General features: G+C 39.7%; 1 protein-coding gene across 3 annotated transcripts in view; it reads left to right on the forward strand.

Moving 5' to 3' along the window:
* The window catches only part of LOC126291762 (YLP motif-containing protein 1-like), a 362,461-nt gene extending 341,567 nt beyond the window's left edge, over window positions 1-20,894 (forward strand). Inside the window, exons 22-28 of one of the 3 annotated variants that reach the window (XR_007551862.1) lie at window positions 9,634-9,785; window positions 12,982-13,121; window positions 13,380-13,518; window positions 13,611-13,784; window positions 13,872-13,944; window positions 15,929-16,137; window positions 16,453-20,894. The gene's annotated coding sequence lies outside the window, so the exon portion shown is untranslated. The remainder of the gene's footprint in view (window positions 1-9,633; window positions 9,786-12,981; window positions 13,122-13,379; window positions 13,519-13,610; window positions 13,785-13,871; window positions 13,945-15,928; window positions 16,138-16,452) is intronic. The other 2 variants (XR_007551863.1, XR_007551864.1) reach the window with 2 other exon arrangements.
* The last annotated feature ends 1,211 nt before the right edge of the window (window positions 20,895-22,105 follow it).

Genomic DNA, 22,105 nt, shown 5'->3' on the forward strand with positions numbered 1-22,105 from the left:
CTCTTTCTTACCATTCCATCACTCACAGTATTTTCTCCGTAAACTGCACAGATCTCACGATGAATACCGATCGCTTTTAGGCCTTTAGCACAAAGAAATCTTAAAACAGGCTGTACATCACAGTCGGTGGGACGCACGATTATCGGAGGCTTCTTAAAACACTCAGTACACAACGCAAACAAGGAAAAGTCAGACTGTAATGGCATCAGTGCGTAGATTAAGGTACAGGCTTTCACGCAAAAATAAAATTATTCAGATATCTTAGCACATTTTTTTTTTAATTTCAGAACGGTACTTACTTAAAAAACATGCCTCGTACATCATAAACAGAAAGGGAGATGCTAACGTCTATACGTTTCAAGATTACATGGAAACGGCGTATTGGCACAGGCCACGGTTCCCCAACGCCAAAAAGGACTTTGGCAGTAAGTTAACAGTATTATTTGAGAAGAAATGAATCGGATAATTCATAGGGGGGAAATAGTCCAGTCTGTGTCCATTCATTCGAAGGTTTAGTAGAAAACCTATGTAATTCTGTGTGTTTATTATTTCTTTGTTGTTATTTTAATACGAAAAAATGTAGAAAATTAAATAAGAAGACGAGAATCACTTCGTCACCGGCAATTACTGAAGCAGATATGTGTTCGTTTAGTACATATAGAGACATTTTTGTTTCCAGTTGCAAGCACTTTCAGTTCCAATTAATTTATAGAAAGTGTTTCAGTAACACCAAACAGCAAGGGCATTCAGTTCATGCACAAAAGTGAGAGAAAGAGAGAGAGAACGCAAGTGACTGGCCAGCAGCTCCGCAAGCGCAAATGTAGACTGGCGCACTCCTCCCGATTACACGATGCGCGAGGTAATCGTGGCGCGATTTTACGCAGGCGCACTAGATGACAGTAACACGCGAAACTCGTAGGGGTATGTCGTGCCTTGTTTCTTTTGAGGTCGTTCAGGCGAACTGGAAATCTTCCGACAGGTGAAGGTTCGTACGTCTTTAAGTAATTGTTGTTGTCTTACGTAACTGTCACGGAATTATGTCATGACTGTTTTGAATTACGGGCTCAACTGATCTTATAGCATGCATTTTGTAGCACAAGCATATGTTTATGCAAATTTACGTTTATAGAACATTCCGCCCTGCCTCATCGACAGCAGCTTGTCAAAACAAGCCACGTCCACCCTCACGAAGCTCCTGCTGATCTTCGGACCTCAGTTCGTTTATTAATAAGGAACACGTGGCACCCTTATTACCAGCCACGGTCGAACTGAAGAACGTCTCGCCATTCATAGTCCTGCAGTCATAGACTGTGCGGTGCGGCTGGTCCCGGCGGAGGTTCGAGTCCTCCCTCTGACATGGGTGTGTGTGTTTGTCCTTAGGATAATTTAAGTTAAGTAATGTGTAAGCTTAGTGACTGATGACCTTAGCAGTTAAGTCCCATAAGATTTCACGCACACTCTTTCATCGTCACCGCCGTCCTCTTCGACAGTCTGCCCTAATCCTAAGACTTAAACACACTGCCAGGGCAATGGCTTCAAAAACAACTGCGCCCTTCATATGTAAAAATTCTATTAACGTAAATTTCGACAAAGGTAAGCTCCTGCTATCAATTGCATGTAATACACAGCTGAGCCCGTACCTCAGAACAGTAATAACGTAATTCCATGATAGTTACATAAGAGAACATCAATTAGGCAACAAATAGGAACTTTCAACTCTCGAAACTTTTTAATTCGAACGAACGACTTTACAAGAAGTCAGACGGTCCCCGTCTAGTTTTGCTCGGTGATGGCATCTAGAACGTGTGTGCAGATTCGCGCCAGCACTATTCCGCGTGTGAAGCGGATTCAGTGGCAGACCCGTGAGTTTGGGGCGCCGCTGCGCAGCTCCGTCATCCAGCGTCCCGCCCCGCCACTGCCCGTTACATCGCTCCCGACAGATGTTCCCACATTCCTGCTGATTGCAGCAGAGTCCAGCCACTGACCACCCACCAATATCTTAAGCCGTGTACCACGCACTTGTCAGTTAACACGCATCATGTGCGAAGGCCAACAGATCCGGTCTGAGTAGACATACTTACTGTCCCGTGGTTACAGAGCGAAGAAAATCCGAAGGATACAGAACACCCCATAGGACAAGAATGCATAAAACATATACAAAACGAGAGATGCCCTAACTCTTAATGTTCCTTCTACAAATGGTTCACACGGTGTGCCATAAGTGGGAAAACTGAAACGTATTTTTCTTTACCAGACAATAAACGGACTTTTAATGGCTCAAATGGCTCTGAGCACTATGGGACTCAACTGCTGTGGTCATCAGTCCCCTAGAACTTAGAACTACTTAAACCTAACTAACCTAAGGACATCACACACATCCATGCCCGAGGCAGGATTCGAACCTGCGGCCGTAGCAGTCGCACGGTTCCGGACTGCGCGCCTAGAACCGCGAGACCACCGCGGCCGGCGGACTTTTAATGAACAGATAAATGTATATAATACACTGAGCTGCTTAAGACTAGATTATTTTCTTATATCCATCACTGAAGATGAACCCAAGTCACATTTTACATAACATCGCGTTATTAACAATACATGGTGTTTCAGGAGAAACAGTAGATGTTTCAGCAGGTGGTACTACAAATAAATTCGAACAAATATTCTATATAACATGTGTCGAGATCCCCAGCTGGTTCCAGAGGTACGTTTTCGTGACTCAGGGTGCTGTGAGTTTATTTATCGACTGTTTGAACTTCAGTTCGTGTTATTAATTTTGCAACTGGCATTCTAATTGTGATTTGGTGGTCTGTAGTGCTGCACCGTTCGAGCAGACACGACCTGCTTAAGAGTGCCGAGTACACCTATACGGTGTCTGTGTAGTGGTTTTGTAATGTACACGCTGGTGCTCGAAGAGAATACGGTAGACGATTCGCGAAGCGCAGAGTACCAAACTCGAAAGCGTTCGGTCGTGTCGTCACTGCCTGGCACTGGTGCAGCTTACAGCGGTCCTATCTCATCTGAAAGTGCGAATGAATAGCGTGTGGATAAAGTGCAAGAAATTATTCACTCGCTAGAATGCAGCGCTTCAACAAGTACACGCGTAGTTTCTACAACTGTCGCTATTCCACATCCAAGCATATTACAGACATTTCGTCGTCCATCATTATCGTTTACAGTGGATTAAATACCTTGGACAAGAAGATGAAGGTGGACTACGGCAATCGTTTCTTAATTTCTGATCGCTTAGTAGCAATGGACGCTAGTCTTGATCAAAGTAAGTAACTTAAAATGTTTGTGAAGATTATTCTTATCAGTAGTACTGATTCCATCAGGCGTCTTGACGGCTCGAAAAAGAAATGTAGTATTTGTAACAAATGAGCATATCAGGAAGCAGCTGAATGCTGAAAGGGCTTTTGCAGTACGTTCTTGAGTTTTCTCCTCAGTTAATTCTTATTGCACGCTATTGGAGTCAGTTCAAGCGAAACCCTGGTTTAAATTATCGTTTAACTCCGAGAAAATGATCGCATATGACATTGCACAATGAGAATAATTTGTTTATTACTCACGTCTAACAGCCGGCCGCGGTGGATTCGCGGTTCTAGGCGCTCAGCCCGGAGCCGCGCGACTGCTACAGTCACAGGTTCGAATCCTGCCTCGGGCATGGATGTGTGTGATGTCCTTAGGTTAGTTAGGTTTAAGTAGTTCTAAGTTCTAGGGGACTGATGACCTAAGATGTTAAGTCCCATAGTGCTCAGAGCCATTTGAACCATCACGTCTAACACCATACACCAGTTGCAGCCGGTTATGAAGCGCTGATACACTATAGCACATTGTAGGTATCGCACTAAAATTATGCCATTTCTCTTCGAATGCAGGCCGAAAATAGCACAAAAATTACGCCATCTCCCGTCAAATGTGAGTAAGAAATCACGCCATTTCTTTTCGAATGTATGCTAGTAAGCAAATAAAGCGGACAAAAACAGCTTTTTCACCGCTCTGAGGCAACTAGAAACCAGCGTAAAGTGCTGAAATGATGGTCGGTGGCGCGATGGACTCAGAAAAGCGATGCAGCTGTCTGTTTTCGCCTGCAGCCCTTCCTGCACCAGGAGTGCTGCGTTGCTCGCAGCACCAGGTCGGTGTTTTTCTCTGAAACTGCGTGAACCGTAGTGCGAAAGTGTAGAGTATGAGGAGTTTTACAGGAGCAGCTGCCGTAGAACATCCGTGGCTGAGTGGTGTTCACCGCCTTGTAATTAGAAGGCGCATGTTCCATTCTTGTCACTACCAAAGCTGTTTTCTTCATTTTATTTTATTCCTCGCAATTTTAAACAATTAATTGTAAAATTTAAATACACTGGCTGAAATAACCACAACGCCAAGGAGTTGTGCGACGTAAACGAAAATGGAGAGACATATTTCCACGTCCAAAAGATGATGTTCGTTCAAATTTGGAGCCAGTGGTATAACAGTGGCCCTAGTAGCGCCACTATGAGGTTGCAAATCACGATTGCTTTAAATACACGCTGTAACGGTCGTGAGCGTTAGTTACCTTTGAAATTGGATGGGGCCAGCTGGTCTTAGTCAAAAATGCCTGTAAGGCGACAAAGACGCCATTATCAACAACTCATTGAGTTTGAACCAGGTTGTGCAATTGGGCTATGAGAAGTTGGATGCACCTTCTTTGTTGTTAAAGAAAGATGTGGCAGTAATGTAGCCACTGTACATGATTGTTGGCAGTGAGCCGGCCAGAGTGGCCGAGCGGTTCTAGGCGCTACAGTCTGGAGCCGCGCGACCGCTAGGTCACAGGTTCGAATCCTGCCTCGGCCATGTATGTGAGTGATTTCCTTAGTTTAGTTAGGTTTAAGTAGTTCTAGGGGACTGATGACCTCCCATAGAGCTCAGAGCCATTTTAACCATTTTTTGCTGGCAGTGATGTTGACAGGAATATACAGTCACAAGAAGACCGGCCTCTGGATGGCGACGTGGCACTACCGAGAGGGAAAACCATCATGTTCGACGTATGGCTCTAGCACATGGTACTGCGTGTGCAGCAGTAATTTGAGTAGCAGTTGGCACCACAGTGACCTACGAACTGTTACAAATCGGTTACTTCAAAGAAACTTCGAGCCATACACCCTGTAGCATGCATTTCACTGACCCCAAACCACTGCAAATTGAAGATTCATTGCTGTCAATCGAGAGCTCGTTGGTGGTCTGTGGGGTGCCCTGTTGTGTTTTCTGGTGAGAGCAGGTTCTGTCTCGGTGCCGGTGATGGCCATGTGTTGGTTAGGAGAAGGCGAGTTGAGGGTCTGCAACCAACCTGTCTCCATGCTAGACACACCGGGCCTACACCGGGAGTTATGGTCTGGGGTGCCATTTCACATGATGGCAGGAGAACTCTCGTGATTATCCAGCACAATCAGACTGCAAATTTGTGCGTCAGTCTGGTGATTCGACCTGGTGTGCTGCCGGACGTAAACAGTATTCCAGGTGGTGTTTTCCAGCAGGATAACGCTTACCCACATACCGCTGTTGTAACCCAACACGCTCTGCGGAGTGTCAGCATGTTGCTTTGGCCTGCTCGATCACCAGATCTGTCTCCAACCGAGACAACTCCAGTATCTTCCGCAAACAGCATTAACCGCCCCTGTACTGACTGACCAAGTGCAACATCCGTGGAACTCCATTCCACAAACTAACATCCGGCACTTGTACAAAAAAAATGCCTGAACGATTACATGCTTGCATAAGACTTTCTGGTACTTACACCGGTTATTAATGTACCAGCATTTCACATTTCCAATGGCTTATCTCGCACTTACATTAACCTGCGAACTTGGAATGTTAGTCACTTAAATATGTTACCTAGACAAATGTGTTCCCAAGGTTTCATTACTATACAGTAATTATTTTTGGTGTTGCAATTTTTTCCATCAGTGTGCGTTTAAACAGTTCAGCTTATATACATAAAATTAATATACTCAATTTAGTTACGATTACTACTCATGATAGATGCTCATAAACAAAGCGACTATATGACAAAACGAAAGGTTTTTTTTCATAGCGGGTACCACAGCAATTAATTCATTAAAATAAGTTAGCATTTTCCACTTTTGCTCTCTCAATTTTGTTTGTTCATAGCTCGTTTCCCCTTTCTAGGACATTCTCAAGTGACTTTGGGGTGTTCAGCAATAGAATACTATGCCTAACACATTGAAATGTCAGCGTCTTTAAATTTCTGTTTTCTATTCTTTTTGGTTCACAAATTCTGTCTTGCTGGTGGTAAGCATCCACCTACGGACAACACCCCCCCCCCCCCCCCCCCCTTTCATGTGATGCGGTTGTTCCCTTTCTGTGTCTGATGCTACCTGTGGGAGCAGCCTCTGTCAGCGCCTGTCTGAGATGTCTCTAGGTGGCCGTATCTTTTTCTGCCCTTATGTGGATTATCCCATTCTAGTTCTTTGTAATGGTGCTGAGGTCAGGAAGCCCTTGCCCTGATTACCACCTATGGCGAAGCTTCTGGTAGCTGCTGTAACGTCCAAAAGTCATATGGCTACAGTTGCAGGGCTTCCTGAGGATAACACTGCTCCATTGTGTGTAGCTACTTCTGTTGGATGCGTAGCACTCAGTCACAGCAGATCTGTGGTGCACAATTGCCCTCAACTATTGGCACCAACTGTCCCAAGTGTGAACTGAGTTCCTAGGTCATAGTTTATAAGCCCTCGGTTTCCTGCAGTGGACACAATATGTTAATGTATATGTGGCATAATGTATCTCCCCCATGTGGCACAGACACTCTCCATTCTGCAGTCATTGCTCATCACATTCTAGTAGCATTGGGTTCATACATTTCCTACAGCTTGGTGTTCAAGATTAGGTACGAGACACTCATCCTCCCACTGTTGCTGGACCAGTTTAGTCCTGTATCATGTCCCTGACAGAGCATAGCGCTTTTCGTAGCTCTCAGATAATGCTGTGGTGCTGTTGACCCACAACCTTCAACATCCTGTACCAGAGTCCCTTGCTCTACGCTCACTTAGCCGCCATCCTTTGGGGTGTCCTGCCGCCCTTCTTTTATTTCTGTTCGTATTTTCTCGAATTGAGCTTTGTCCATACTGCGCTATTGCCCATGAGCTTGATGACCACGAAGGCGATGTATGGCTCTCTTCAGCAGAACAGGACGTTGAATATGGTTGAGAGGATGCATCCTCACGTCGACTGGCGATTGATGTGTGCTCCTTACCTTGCCACTAATGTCCAGTCTGCATGGTTCCTTAGGGTCAATGGGAAGCAAGTATACTGGTCTTGCCTTCACTGGATTCATTTTGCTGATATACCAATGAGTGTTTGCTTGTTGGATTTCTCAACATGGACGATCATCACCTACTGCACGGATCGGCGATAGCTGTCTAGTTCTTGGTGCGCTAGATGCTGGTCTTCATTACCTGTATGACTCCTGATCAGATATCTCCTCACCTGTTCCTCTTTCCAGACTTGGGATACTTTCCACAGATGAGGGCAAAGTCTGTGAAGTGGATATGTGGACACACAAGTAACTATTTATTTGCTGATGGCGAGTAAAATGTCCTTGTTTTTGGCTCGTCATTAATGAATGGTATTGTGCCGTTGTCTGAAAGTGCCAAATACAGACAAGTTCTCTGTAATTTTCTGTGTAGTGTCTTTTTTAACCCATCGCGGAGTTAGAGTGTTACTGCAATGAGCAGTTGATCCTCGAATTTTTCACGGTACCGATTTTTCAGAAGATACACATCGATAGTCCCGCCAAGTTGACACTTCCTCCACCTCGCGATGTTGGTTTGCAGTTATGCATGGTGGTGTTAAAAACGTGTCTCGTTGACATAGTTTGTACCTCTACTCTCTACAACCTCTCATTCCCCACACTTGCCTTGGTCCCTGGGGAAAGCAATGGGACATGGCGGCCGAGCCTCAGGATGTGACGAATGCCCACTTTGCCCTCGCCTCTCCCTTTGGGTACCAGGAACGCTCCACCGGAAAAAAAGTGTGTTTAACAACAGGTAGTCATAGACTGGTGGTCCTGTTTCGATTCCCACTGGTTTCATTTTTGTTTTAATTTAGTATACTCCTTGTGGTGGTAAACGATTAATTATAAAATTTATGTATATTAAAGTGGTTCGATTAATATACGTAAGATTAATATATTTCATTTACTTATGATTACTACAAGTGTAAGTCAGTAGGCTATAAGCCACTACATTGTTAAACTTCCTGGCAGATTAAAACTGTGTACCGGACCGAGACTCAAATTCGGGACGTGGCGGAAGTAAACGTGTCGTTAGTCGTACTTCGGTAGCTGAGATGTTAGAGCACTTGCCCGCGAAAGGCAGAGGTCGTGAGTTCGAGTCTCGGTCCGGCACACAGTTTTACTCTCCCAGAAAGTTCCATATCAGCGCACATTCCGCTGCACAGTGAAAATTTCATTCTGCACTACATTATTGCACATCGGCAAAATATTGCATGCGCTACCACTGTCATCTGCATTGTGAATGGAGATTTGTTTAGCCGCTTCAGTATTTCTAGGCATAGGCTTGCAACGTGGAATTAGTTTCATCCATATTGGTTTCGTCCAAGCCACAAAATCAGTGCTGTATCCCAACAAAAAAAAATTTACCTGTGTCAGTGACGTGCGATAACGAACAGTTGCAACGGCTGGCTTCGGATGACTGATTTCGGTTTTAAAATAAAACTCTGCGTTCTGAAAAACACAGTGTTGCCTTTTTATTTACTCGTGCGTGTTTCAGCACCTGTATGCCCTCTTCTATGGGTCTCGTTTGTATTTCAGTGAAATACTATAGAACCTTTTCTGTTTTCTATTTTACACCCAAAACTGTATTATAATATATGCGTCTACATTGTTGTGACTGCTGACTAGAAGCTGCATTAGTTTAATAGTTGCATGGAGTGGCCAGATTTGCATTTTATGACTTAAACTTACGTTAGCGAAGTAGCCCGAAAAAGTATGTTATTTATCCTGAAAAGCAATTGTTTGTGTACAATTTTTTCCGCAGTACAAGTAGTGGATAATTTGTTTTTTTGTCACATTGTGCGTTCATGATGTTTTGTGGATTGTAATAATACACGCTGTTTCCCAGTGTTGTGCTTTCCATTGTTACCTGTTTTTCACACATGAATACCAAATTTAGTTATCCAAGTAGCCACTCATTTCGAGAAATGTTGAATTTAGAGTCGCAGATGTTTTGTTCATTGAGTATCTTTGCTCGGTATGGTGCTGATTTTGAATGTTTGATGTGAGTGTGTGTATTGAGGGAGCTGAGGTAAACATAATTTGATTAATTGTTTGGTTGTGTGTGTGTGTGTGTGTGTGTGTGTGTGTGTGTGTGTGTGTGTGTGTGTGTGTGTGTGTGAGAGAGAGAGAGAGAGAGAGAGAGAGAGAGAGAGAGAGAGAGAGAGAGAGCGAGATTGTTAATTAATAGAAGAAGCTGAGGCACTGGGTTTTCTGTGAGGAAGGGCTGATTCTATAAACTTCACTGACTGGATATCATTTTTGACCTTAGTTAGAAAGATGAACTCGTTTCAGGTAAATCACCTGTTTAAACTGTTTTTCATTTAATGCAAGGATCTTTCTCTCTTTCACAGGACACGCAAGCAGCTCAGTGGAACTCTCTGTCACCCTCAGACATCGGCAGAGAAACAGCACTGTTCCCTGTTCTTCACGCCCTTATGCACAGTGCGCTGCTCACCACAGTGACCTAGTATGGTACGAAAAAAGCAACTGATTCAGTGATATGGTATGTGGTAATTATAAGCAGTGTTTATCAGATGATAATTGATGGCCACCAGGTGTTGGCCGTTAGGCGGCGCTATTGATTTGGCTGCCAACACAAAGTGGAGATGACACTGAAGTGTCATCTCCACTTTGAAGAGAAAATTTTGCCGAGTGTGATGTAGGCAAACATATTTAACTGTGCGGGTTTGGGGCCAGGCTAAGTTGTTTCCAGATTTCTCTCACCCTCTGCCCCCCCCCCCCCCAATTCCCTATGACATCATCGATAACATCATGCATTTTTGCCAGTTTTCATCCTTTCCTGCCTTGACATTACATTAAACTTAATCTCCACAATCCTTCTAAATAGACATGTTGGAACCAAAACTACACTTCAAGCAGGAAGTGCTCTCGTGTTCTAAATAGCCTGCAGATGAACAAAGGTGATCTTTGACTGTCAATCAAAATGAATGTGATTATCACTCTGTGATGATTGTATAACGTTACACTAGTTTTTAGGTATTAAATAATGTTGGCCTGTCTACCAGGTTTATATATTGACATAATACTATTAGCAGTGATATATTGCACAACATCATCAATAAAGATTGTTGTTTTAGTGTATATCTTTATATGATAGTATTACTGTCAATATATATCACAGACTGTCAACTAGATCATACACATTATCAAAACCTGACCAATATAGTCACTTGATATTGAAAAATAATTACAATAGGTATATGAATCTTTAACATTATTAATGATTTGTGTAATTAATTATAACATCACCTTCATCATCTGATGATCATTGTCTTCATCATATAACAATATATCGATGATGTCCCACCTCACAAACATGTATTATGCTTCTGCTCTAAAGTGCCTAATAGTCTTTAACTTCATTATAGGAAGCCAGATCGAAATAATTACTGCTTTGAAGTGAGTGGTGCATATAACAACTATCTAAATGGTAAATTCTTCAAGTTCATCTCTGTGAGAGACAGCAAGGCAGAAACACCTTTACTTCTACATGAAAATAATAGTGTTATAGCTGAAAGAATACTGGGTAAAATCGGCAAGGAAGTATCTGAAATCATCCAATTGTACCATATAAAATGGCCTTGACTGACACTATAATGAGTGTTCTGATGGAACAACTGTTTGGAACATCTCAGTGGCCGGAGCTTCTTCTTCTACATACAGGTTGATCTGTAGAGTAGTAGGACTGCAACTGTCTGGTATCCTCTCTATCTCGAAGTTACATTACTACGAGGTTGAACCAAATATAAACTGGAATATTAGTTTTATGAACCTTTTTGCAAATGGAGTGCAGCGCGATCCCTGCTCTTATGGCTTTCGTTTCCAATGATTGTTCTCGACGCCTAAAACGTTGTAATGTTTCCTTTGTTAGAATCGCAGTGTCAGAGCAAGTTTCTCACAATAAGGGTCACAAAACCATCCGAAATTTTGAGAAGACTTGCTGCACAGTTCGGGGACAACACCCTGAGAAAGAATCAATTCTTGGCACAAACAATTTTTATGAGTACGAGAAACAGTTGATAATGCAGCAAACCGGCGTTTGCTGAGGACTAGCATGACGGAGGAAAACACTCATATTGACAACCATCTTATGAAAGACGATCGCCGAGTAACAGTTGCTAAAACTGCTACTGAGGTTGGCATAAGCTATGGTGGCGCTCAGGCGATCATTACTGACGACCCTGGGTTTTGGAAAGCGTCTGCAAGGTGCGGCTTCGTCTTCTCACGGCAGACCACAAATTTCATCGTCTCTAGGTGTGTAAACGGCTCCTTGCATGCCACCAAACTGAAGGGGAACACTTTTTGAACCAGATTGTGGTCTGCAATGAAATTTGGGTGCACCATTACATCGCGGAATCGAAGAAAAGTAGTATCAAATTGTGCAAAGAGGACAAATCTGCACCCGTCAGAGACAAAAAGTCTCTCAGATGGGTGTTGTAACATTATATTTTATTTTAAAGAAGTTTTCATTGATGTTCTCCATAAACATTGTACAATGAATGCTGCATACTGATGCCAGAAATTGGACAAAAGAAACCCCATACATATTGTCAGATGAGGTGGGCATTTGTAATCCGGGATGTGATTGTGCTTCATGACAGCATTCAACCCCACACAGCTACTTGAATACAAAAAATTGAGGACTTATGCTTTATCACTCTAGAACATCCTTCCTACAGTGGACATATCACCCACTGAGTTGGACCATTAATTGAAGCATTTGGAGGTCAGAGTGGCTACAGTGACACTGTTAAAATGTTTGTGCACAAGTGGCTGCTGTCACAGCCACGTTCATTTTGCAAAAACAGAATAGAGAAACTGCCAGTCCACTGGGAAAAATGTCTTTCCTCGTTCAGGAGACTATACCGAAAAATATATGTATGACACTTTTCGCAGTTGACTCTCTACAGCTCTTATTTATTTTGAAAAATGCATATTTGTTCCAGTGGTTGTACAATTCTATGTTCATTCTCTAGTGGTTTTGGTTATTACAACCATCTTCACAGGGGAAGAATAGTGTACATCAGTGGATCAAAAATACATTTTCGTCAAATATGACCCAACCAAATATAGAACATACATGCCTGTCTGAATAGAGTCCATATAAACATACTGTTCCTTGTAACAATTACAGTAATGCACACTTGGTGATAACTCCACACTTAATAATTGACATATTACGGGCAGTCATAACAGTATTGGCAGTACTGTGGGAAATGTGGATGAATGGGTGTTCTGTTTGTGATCTTTTAAGAGTTCTGTACATAAACCTATACAACATCATTATGATTATGTATGAAAACAATAAATTTCACTGGTTGCATGTATTATACTGTACTGAATGTTTTCATTTTAGTACAGGATGTCGCTGTTATCATCAGTGACTTAGCTCAAGAGTTTTTGTCTTACTATTATTGTGAGGGTCTGAAAGTTTTCACTCTCTTCAAGGTTATAATTGTGAAAGTTATTCATGTCTTAATCTAGTGGTGCTAAAGACTCTTACTTAGATCTAGCTCCAGGTCCTTGCCTGTTAATTATATTATGATAGTCTGAAAGCTTCACTTTATTTTAAAGTAGGGAGGTGAAATTTAAAAATGCTGAGTGTTTACATCTCTTGTATCAATGTTGCACTACTCTTGATAGTATATAAGCTTCATAGCCTGATACATTGCTTTCAGTTATGTTGCAAGAATGAAGTGACCAGCTAGTCCAAATGCTAGAGCTACCACTGCTCCTACTCCACATTAGATCTATGAGGGAAGTCTTTGGTAATTTGGATGATGGATTCACTATACTGTGCATAAATGACCAACACAGTGTGAGTACTGACACAGAATTGTCCATTTGTGAATTGGGAATGTATGGATTCATTATATTTACAATGTGAGGTAATGTATTCAGTAATGATGAGCTGCTTAGCAACATACTGTCAGTTGATGTTAATCATCAATCACAGCAGTGTGAGTAGTGTTTTATATGTATTTGTGTGTAAACATTCACAATATATGTTAATGTCCCATTTACATGTGTTTTATATGACTGCATTCTAATCTAATGACTTCACAAATTGTTGCAGATTATAATCCTTCATCGATAACTTCATGTCTGAGCAGGCTGGGCATTTGAGGATTTTAAGACATATTGCACCTTTACATACTGAATTATTCAAATGGATTGCATTGTACATGATAATGCAGAATCACTGTCAGCAACAAGTGAGTGCTGGACTACATTATTGTTAAGGTTCATGATCTGATATGTCAATATGTTGTTCTATGTGAATATGATGCTAATCTAATGATTTCAGATGTTTTTGTAGATTCTAATGATGAGGATCGGCTGTGTCTGATTAATAACTTGACACCCGAGCATGCTGAGTGTTCGTGGATTATGAGACATTGTGCAGCTTTACCTGATCAAATATCCAAAGTGATAGATGAGTCTGTTGTACACAAAGATGCAGCATCACCATCAACAAAGAGTGAGTAGTAGACTACATTTTTTTTTTCAAATATGTTTTTCATATACCTTCATTACAGATTTAAGTTCAGTATTTGTGTTGTTGCAGATGACTGTTTCAGTACTGCGGCTGAAATCATTGGCAGGAAATGAGGATGACGTTTTATCATCAGATGATGAAGGTAATGATGTAATGAATTAAATAAATCATTCATAATGTTAAACATTGATACACCTGTTGTAATTATTTATTCCATTGACTATCAATAGATTTTGATGTTGTGCATGATTTAGCTGACTTTCTATGATTATTGCTGCTTATACTATTGTCTGAACAAACACACTGAAACAACAATCTTGGTTGATGAACTTACATGATATATCTCTGCTAATAGTATTATCTGAATGTATACATGTTACTTTTAACTTAGAAATTATTGTAATATAATACAATCATTACAGTCAATGTGTGTGATAATCACATCTATTTTAATTGACATTTATTAATTACTTTAGTGTTCACTTGACTTATAGGAATTGAACTGCTGTAAACTCATTAAGTGTTCCCCACTCAATGTCTTTGTTTCCAATCTGGATATGTATTAGGGTTTACAGAGACAGAGTTGAATGTGCTATTAAGGCTTCACCAAGGCTTGTGAGGTATTCTTGAAATGTGTTAGTTTTAAAGTGGGTTGCTGTTAGCATTATACTGAACTGTTGAGACACAAATACCATTGTGATCTCATGATTCTTAGGGCATTCATATTACCATGTAGCAGTTATACTCTCATGACAATGTATGGCACATAAGATTTGGAGTGTGATTTCTGTGTCATACAGTGTAGAAACAAAAATGGCTCTGAGCACTATGGGACTTAACATCTGTGGTCATCAGTCCCCTAGAACTTAGAACTATTTAAACCTAACTAACCTAAGGATATCACACACACCCATGCCCGAGGCAGGATTCGAACCTGCGACCGTAGCAGTCACATATAGTGTAGAAATATATACTTTGCACACATATTTTCTGTCTATTAGCTACATATTAGAGTGATACTATCAGAACACTTTGCATAGCATAACAGTTCAATAGTGGTTTGTATTTTCATTCATGAACACATACACTAAAACAACAACCTTAACTGGTGACATTATGTGATACATGACTGCTGAAGTTGGCTACATGTTCCACATATCATCTGAATGATTCTTTTACCGAAATTATGTGAAACGAGTGATTTTACAGGATATATATTCAAGATTAGTATTAACATTAATTAACATATTATTCTGTTAGTCTGACTCATGAAACATCACCTTCGGAACAAATGTGTGTGATTTTTTTCAGTCAAGCAGTTTTTACATAGAAAGTCATTCAATAGAAGAAATTATCCAGGAGAAATGATTTTAAGTTAGATTTAAATCTTGCTTTTTTACATGTCAGACATGTTAGTTATTGGGCAAATCTCCAAACATTTTTGTTGCTGCATGTTGATCTCTTTGCTGAGCCATTGACAATTTTAGTAATAGGTAATAATGGTCTTTTTTCCTATGGTGTTGTAATTAAAGACAACACTATTCCTCTCAAACTGTAATGTATTATTTATAATGAATTTCATTAGTGAATATATTTGTATCGTGGCAGTGCAGCTACAGTGCCTAACTCCTTGAAGGGGTACCTACATGATAACCACATGTGGAAACCAAATATTATTGCAAAAAAACCCTTAAGACATTGTTGAGTGTATATATGCAAAATATGTCATGAGGTTAATTTGTTCATTTTCAAGACTAGGAATTATGTGAAGTGCAAAAGTAGTTGAACATAAGTTAGTTAATTTCATCTTCCATGGATCATTTTGCATGATAAATCATGATGATGTGAAATGATTCATTTTACATTCAGATCACAAATTAATTTTTACATGTGGTTACATGCTGAATATTTCTAATGCTTCTATTTTTATTTTTTTAAGCAGACAGATACACAGATGTGAGTTAGCAATTCCTGCCCACCACCTTTTACACATTACAGTAGCAGAAATTCTTTACGAATAGAAGGAGTAGTCAAGGAGAAACTTTCTCAATTTGTTTTCAGATTTTACTTAGCTGTCTGTCAGACATTGTATATCACTGGGTAAGTGATCAAAATTTTTGTTACAGCATTCTACACCACTGTCTGGGCTAAAGAGAACTTTAATGTGGAGTAATGAATAACATATTTTCCTTCTGGTATTGTAATTATGTACATCATTGTCTCTTTTGAACTGTAGTGGATTATCTGCAACAGACTGTATGAGGGAGTAAATGTACTGTGAAGCAGTTGTCAGAATGCCCAACTCCTTAAACAGATGTGTACAAGATGATTGTGGGTGAGTATAATATAGTAATCTTACAAGAAAGTTTTGAGTGACTAAGACTTTCTTTCTTAAAGATGAGTTATCCCAGAATATTATTCCATAAGGAGTTCCAAAATGTGCATTTTCCAGTTTAAGGGCTTAGTGGTTTTGAACTTTCTATGCTGTTTATTACTTCCTCACCACATATTACACATTTAATTGGTGTTGTACCTCTAGATATTTAGAATTGAATATGTTGTGTCTTTTTAAGATTAAGACTGAGACCATTTGCAGAAAAGTAGTCAATAATACTCTTAAGAACTCTGCTTACCATTTCTTCTGTTTCAGTATGTAGGACTGGACTGATTACAATGCTAGTGTCATCTGCAATAAGAACTAATTCAGCTTGTTGGGTATTAGATGGAAGATTGTTTACACATGGGAGGAATGGTAGTGGACCTAAGATTGAGCCTTAGAGAACCCAATTTGTGATTTCTTCCCAACCAGAATAATGTGCCCAGACAATATTTGTTGGCTTACTAAGTACAATTTAATGCATTCTTTTGGTTAGACATCACATTATCAATTGGTTAGCTATACCCTCAATCCCATAAAACTTCAATTTTTCTTGGAGAATACTGTTTTCACTAGTTAGATGCCTTAGATATACTGTAAAAAATATCAGCTGGCACTTTTTTATTATTTAATGATTATGTAATGTTGTGAGTGAATGTGTAAATGCAATTCTCAGTAGAGCAACTCTGTTAAACCTCCACTGTGATTTGCTGAGGATGTTATTATTGCTAAGTTGAGATACTGTTAGAGAATACATCACGTTCTCAAAAATTTTGCAAAATAATGCAGGCAGTGAAACAGGTTGGTATCTGTAAATAATCTTCATGGGTTTGCCACCACCTGCTGGTTTGTGGCACTATACGTATGTTACTTGATTTTTGAATAATCTTTCGTTGTAATTTTGAGTAGTTTTTGTAGTATGTAAGTACTGCAGGATCTCTACTTCTTCTTGCCAAAAGGTACCTTTTTCTTTTCCTTTCACAAAATACTTTAATCCCTCTAGTGATCCACGATTTTTTGCGTGGCTGTTTAATGTCCTTTCTGGTAAGCTTATATGAGAGGCTGTTTTCAAATAATGATATGAATCTATTATGGAGTAAATTAAATTTTATGTAAGCATTTGCTTCATAACAAATTGTGTCTCAGCTCATCTCTTTAAACCATTCTTAGAAATATTAGTTTTGGAGTCATTAATTATTCTAACTGATTTCCACTGAGGCACTGTGTTATTTATACCAAGTAACTGTGCATCAAGATCAGGGAGAGCATTTGTTATTGAGTAAACAATTATTTTCTTGTTCTGAATCCCAGCAAAGAAAGCATTATCAATTATGTTCCTTTTTTCTTAATCAACCTGTGCTGGAAAGTTAATTATTGAGATCGAATTGAAGGATCCAAATAAAGTTGCCAGATCATTTTTCCTATTAGAATCCTTTAGAAAATCTGCATTGAAGTCACAACAGATTATTAACTCCTTGCTGCTGTCTGACAGAGTACACAGCAAGGAATCCAAATTCAGTTCAAAATTTCCCACTGGGGCTCTGTATATCATTGCAATTAAAAGTGAACTGTTTTTTGTAATTCAGAACTGTAGTAATCAGCTTCTTCCAGTTGAAGTATTCATCAATAGGTACACCCACCAATTTCATGCATTCTACCATATTTACTGACTGATGCTGTATGTTACATCAATTATTGTTATGGCTATTTGTTGTACAGAAATGAATACAGTGTGTATGATATTGCAGTGCCAATGTTTTTCCAAATACAATATGGAGTTCCTTTGGACAAGAATGCATATCTGAAGAAACTTCACATTGTATTTGGAATAACACAGGCACTGCAATATCATACTTATCTGCTGACAACAGGCAAACAACTTTCAAGTGGAATGTCTCCCCAGTACAGAAATATATGTAATGGATGTATGAGTACAGGTTGTAGACACATGGTTGACAACATATGGAAATTCAGGTCTGGCTATGAGTAATGCTTGGATAGCCAAATGGTAAGATGGCCACTTGTAATGAGTGGGAAATATGATTTCAAATCCTGGTCCAGCAAAAATTCATATTGTCATCATTCCTTTATACAGCTGATTGTTGTTCATATCTGCAATTGTGAATACATTTCATGAATACACCGTGTTTTCTCAAAATTTAGGGAAAGTCAATTTTCACAGGACCACTTAACAATTCTTTGAAAAACATAATTATCAATCTTTTCTGTTGTTTTATCCTTATGCATTGATTATAACACTAGTATTGGCTACGGAAAGTACCAGTTCTACTTGTTGAATGTTAAGTGGGAGATCATTCACATGTATGAGGGGTAGGGGTGGGTCAAGATTGAACTGTGTGGGAGTCCCTTTGTGATTTCTCCCAGTCGCCACACTTTTCTAACCTCCCAATGTTAAAATTTTTGCACACAACTTTTTGTTTTTTTTTGTTAAGAATGATTCAGATCAGTTGTGTGCAAAGCAATCCGTTCCATGAAACTTGTGTTTTTTCAAACAGAATAATGTGACTACACAGTCAGATGCTGTGAAAATGTCACAAAAATACTAACTGATAATAATGTATTGTTTATAGCTTGTAGTATCTGTAAGGTGAATTTGTAAATAGCACTCTCAATCGACCAACCCTTCTGGAATCTAAAGTGTGATATGCAAAGTAAATTGTTTCAACTTAAAATTTGAGACTGCCCTTGAGCACATTACTTTTCCAAATATTTTGGAGAAAGATGCTACTAAGGAAACTGGATGATACTTAGTTAAGTCTTACTTGTCACTTTTATTATAAAAAGGTTTAACAATTAATATTTTTATCTGTCTGGAAAAATTCCATGTGCAAGGGATGTGTTACATATATTGCCAAGGACGTTTATATCAAGTCAGAACAACTTTTCAGAATTGTGTTTCAAATCCCACCAATATCATACGAGTTTTTGTTCTATTAATTGCAGTGTAGGATATTGGTGGTACTCCTAGTTGAAAGTTTTATAGAATGATTTTTTAATATATCCTCTTGCTTCTTCAGCTGAATGATTTAATCCTATTGCTGCTGCCATATTTAGAAAGTGGTTGTTACAAGTACCCACAACTTGTGAAATATCACTTTAAACATTTTCATTAATAGTTATGGTATTTTGTACACTGGCTAGATGTCGTGTCTCCTATTTGACAGTACCCCATATATTTTTAATCTTGTTATCAGCATTATTAATTTCTGTTAGGAGCTACATATTTCCTGACATTTTAACAACTTTCCTTAAAATATTACAGTAGTTTTGCAGTATGCAATAAATTTCTATCTTCACTTATTCTGGCCTTTTCCTCTTACATGAGATTTTGGTTGCCTTCGTTTTCAATGGCTTGCTTGTTTTTCTGTTTTTCTTTGTGAATTTTGTGGCTAACTTTTAAGGATCACAGAATTCAAATGTTGACACAAATTTATCATGGAAAAAATTGAATATGATACAAACATCTTTTTTTACACACATGGTGTCCCAGGAGAAATGATTACTATTCAGGGATATGGCAGAAAAGCCCATTTGAAGCAAAAAGTAATTAATGTGGACATATTCTGTATTCTGGTTTCTGTAATATAACACATTTAAAACATATATGTTTTTGGCTAGTGAAACCCACCTCTGTAACATTTTTACCTAGCTGAACCTACCTCATTGCTTTCAACTGCTTTGCTTGGACTGTCTTTTTGACATTAAACTATGTTGTTAAAAGTACAGTTGTCCATGACAGTTGTTAGTGAAGCAGTGTAAGACACATCAGTTAACTGTGTTTGTACATGTGATGGCTAAAATGCCACATGTGTATACTAATGAAGAGGATCCAGAGTGTAGTGCACCTGCTGTTGTAAAAAATACCATCCAAACTTTCTGACCTGTCAAATTCCAGATTGTGTAGTGTTTACCATAGTTTTCAACACATTGTGTGAAACAGATAGTCTTCCGAGTTCCCATTTTTCTTCTGAACATGTAATTCAACAACCTATGCAGCAAAACAGCAACACATTGTTAAAATGGCGCACCATTCTCCTACCGCCACACTCAGTGGCTTTCTGCGTGTACCAGTGTTGCACAAACAACTGTACGGCAAATATTACATGTGGAAAACTTGTACCCATTTCACATTGATGGCAATGCTACACAACATGAATTTTGTCACTTGTTATATGACAGTCATCATAATACTATTCACTGATGAAGAAACATTTACACAGAATGAAAGCATCAGCACATATCATAGTAATGAGTGTTCAAAGGAAAAATCATGCACTACACTGGAAACCAATTTCCAAGTTCGTTTTTCGATCAATGTTTAGTGCAGCATGATTGGCAGTATGTTGATAGGTCTAGCCATTTTAGAAGACAGAACAATTACATGCATTTTTTGGAAAATTGTTTGTTGAACACCTTGAGGACGTAACTTTGGACGAATGGACTGCATTGTATGTCCAGCATGATGGAGCCCCTCACATTTTTCCAGACAAGTGAAGGAACACTTACCTTAATTGCTGGATTGGTCACAGTAGTACAATTAACTGGTCACCAAGATGGCCAGACCTTACACCATTATATTTTTATGTATGGGGTTGGATGTATTCTGGGATGTGAAAATGAAAGGTGGGTGGGATGGACTCCTTGGTTGCATCATAGATGCTGCTGCCCTCATTATGGAATGTGTGGAGGCACTTAGTCAAGCAAAACAACATATTTTCCCAAGAGAGCACAAATGTGTTGAAGCTGGTGGTGGTATATTCAAACATTTATTGTGAACTATACAACACCTTTAATGTGATGTGTACAAAGCTTCGAGGTGAATGTGTTACCAATTGACAATTTGTAAAACACATGTTGTAATGTTTACAAACTTTTGTACATGTATAAACCTGACAATGTACTGAATAATACAGAAAATAAATAACAATGTACATTAAATTTGTTCTGTCTCAGAAACCATTTGGTATAGGTCCTATATCCATATGAAGTTATTTGCTTCAAAAGATTGTTCCTGTCATACCCACAAATATTGACCATTCCTCCTGGAATACCCTGCATACCTCATCCCATACCACCTCTTTTAACTTGATTTTAAAATATTGTACCACGTTCTCATTAATAAGCATCACTGCTTTACACGAACCTGCATTAGTGTTGTAAGCTGTTGTATTATCTATTTCTATTAACTGTGCATCATGATCAAATTGTCCATTAACAATTGGGTACACATTAATTGCTTCAGCTTGAGCATTATCGACAAAAGCGTTATCATTCAATGCCCTACTACCTTGCTGCATACCAGATGTAAAATTGTGTTACTAACCCCCAAGTGCAGGGGTTGTAATATATCAGGGCAACCAAGAGGTATGGTTTGGGAGAGAGTGGTGACTCGTGCTGAAGCATGCGGAAAAATACCGGTAAGTGTCACTGACTTTCTTGCATCGAAGGTACGCATCCGGCCTTCCACTGAGCCCAGTGATGGCGCAGTGTGCATGCATGGGTCAGCGCCAATATCAATGCCATTATCTGCTACATTGGGATCCGGTTGCACAGCCTTGCAGATGTAGCACTCCTACTAATGCCACAACTAACTGTCGCCACGTGTGTTGGTTGCGCCAGTAGCCCAGGAGATGGTGGCTGCTCCCTCTATTGGAACTTGTGGACTACATGTAGAGTGTCTAAGGGAAATAGCCATCCACCATCGTTGCAGCTCTGGCTGTCTCCACTCAGGGTAACTCAGTCACTGACCGAAGTCAGTTCAGCATCTGGGAGGCTGCGAATTCGCGCCCTGGCTCCACCCCTAAGGCCGGCAGCTTGCAGTCCTTCAGACGATGTCACCCATAGAGTGAAGGGCAGCAGCCCTCTCGCTACTGGCGCCAGTGCAGCTCCAAGGTGCGCCCTGTTC

This window comes from Schistocerca gregaria, chromosome 9 (genome assembly GCF_023897955.1).
Source record: "Schistocerca gregaria isolate iqSchGreg1 chromosome 9, iqSchGreg1.2, whole genome shotgun sequence".
Taxonomy (NCBI): Eukaryota; Metazoa; Arthropoda; class Insecta; order Orthoptera; family Acrididae; genus Schistocerca; species Schistocerca gregaria.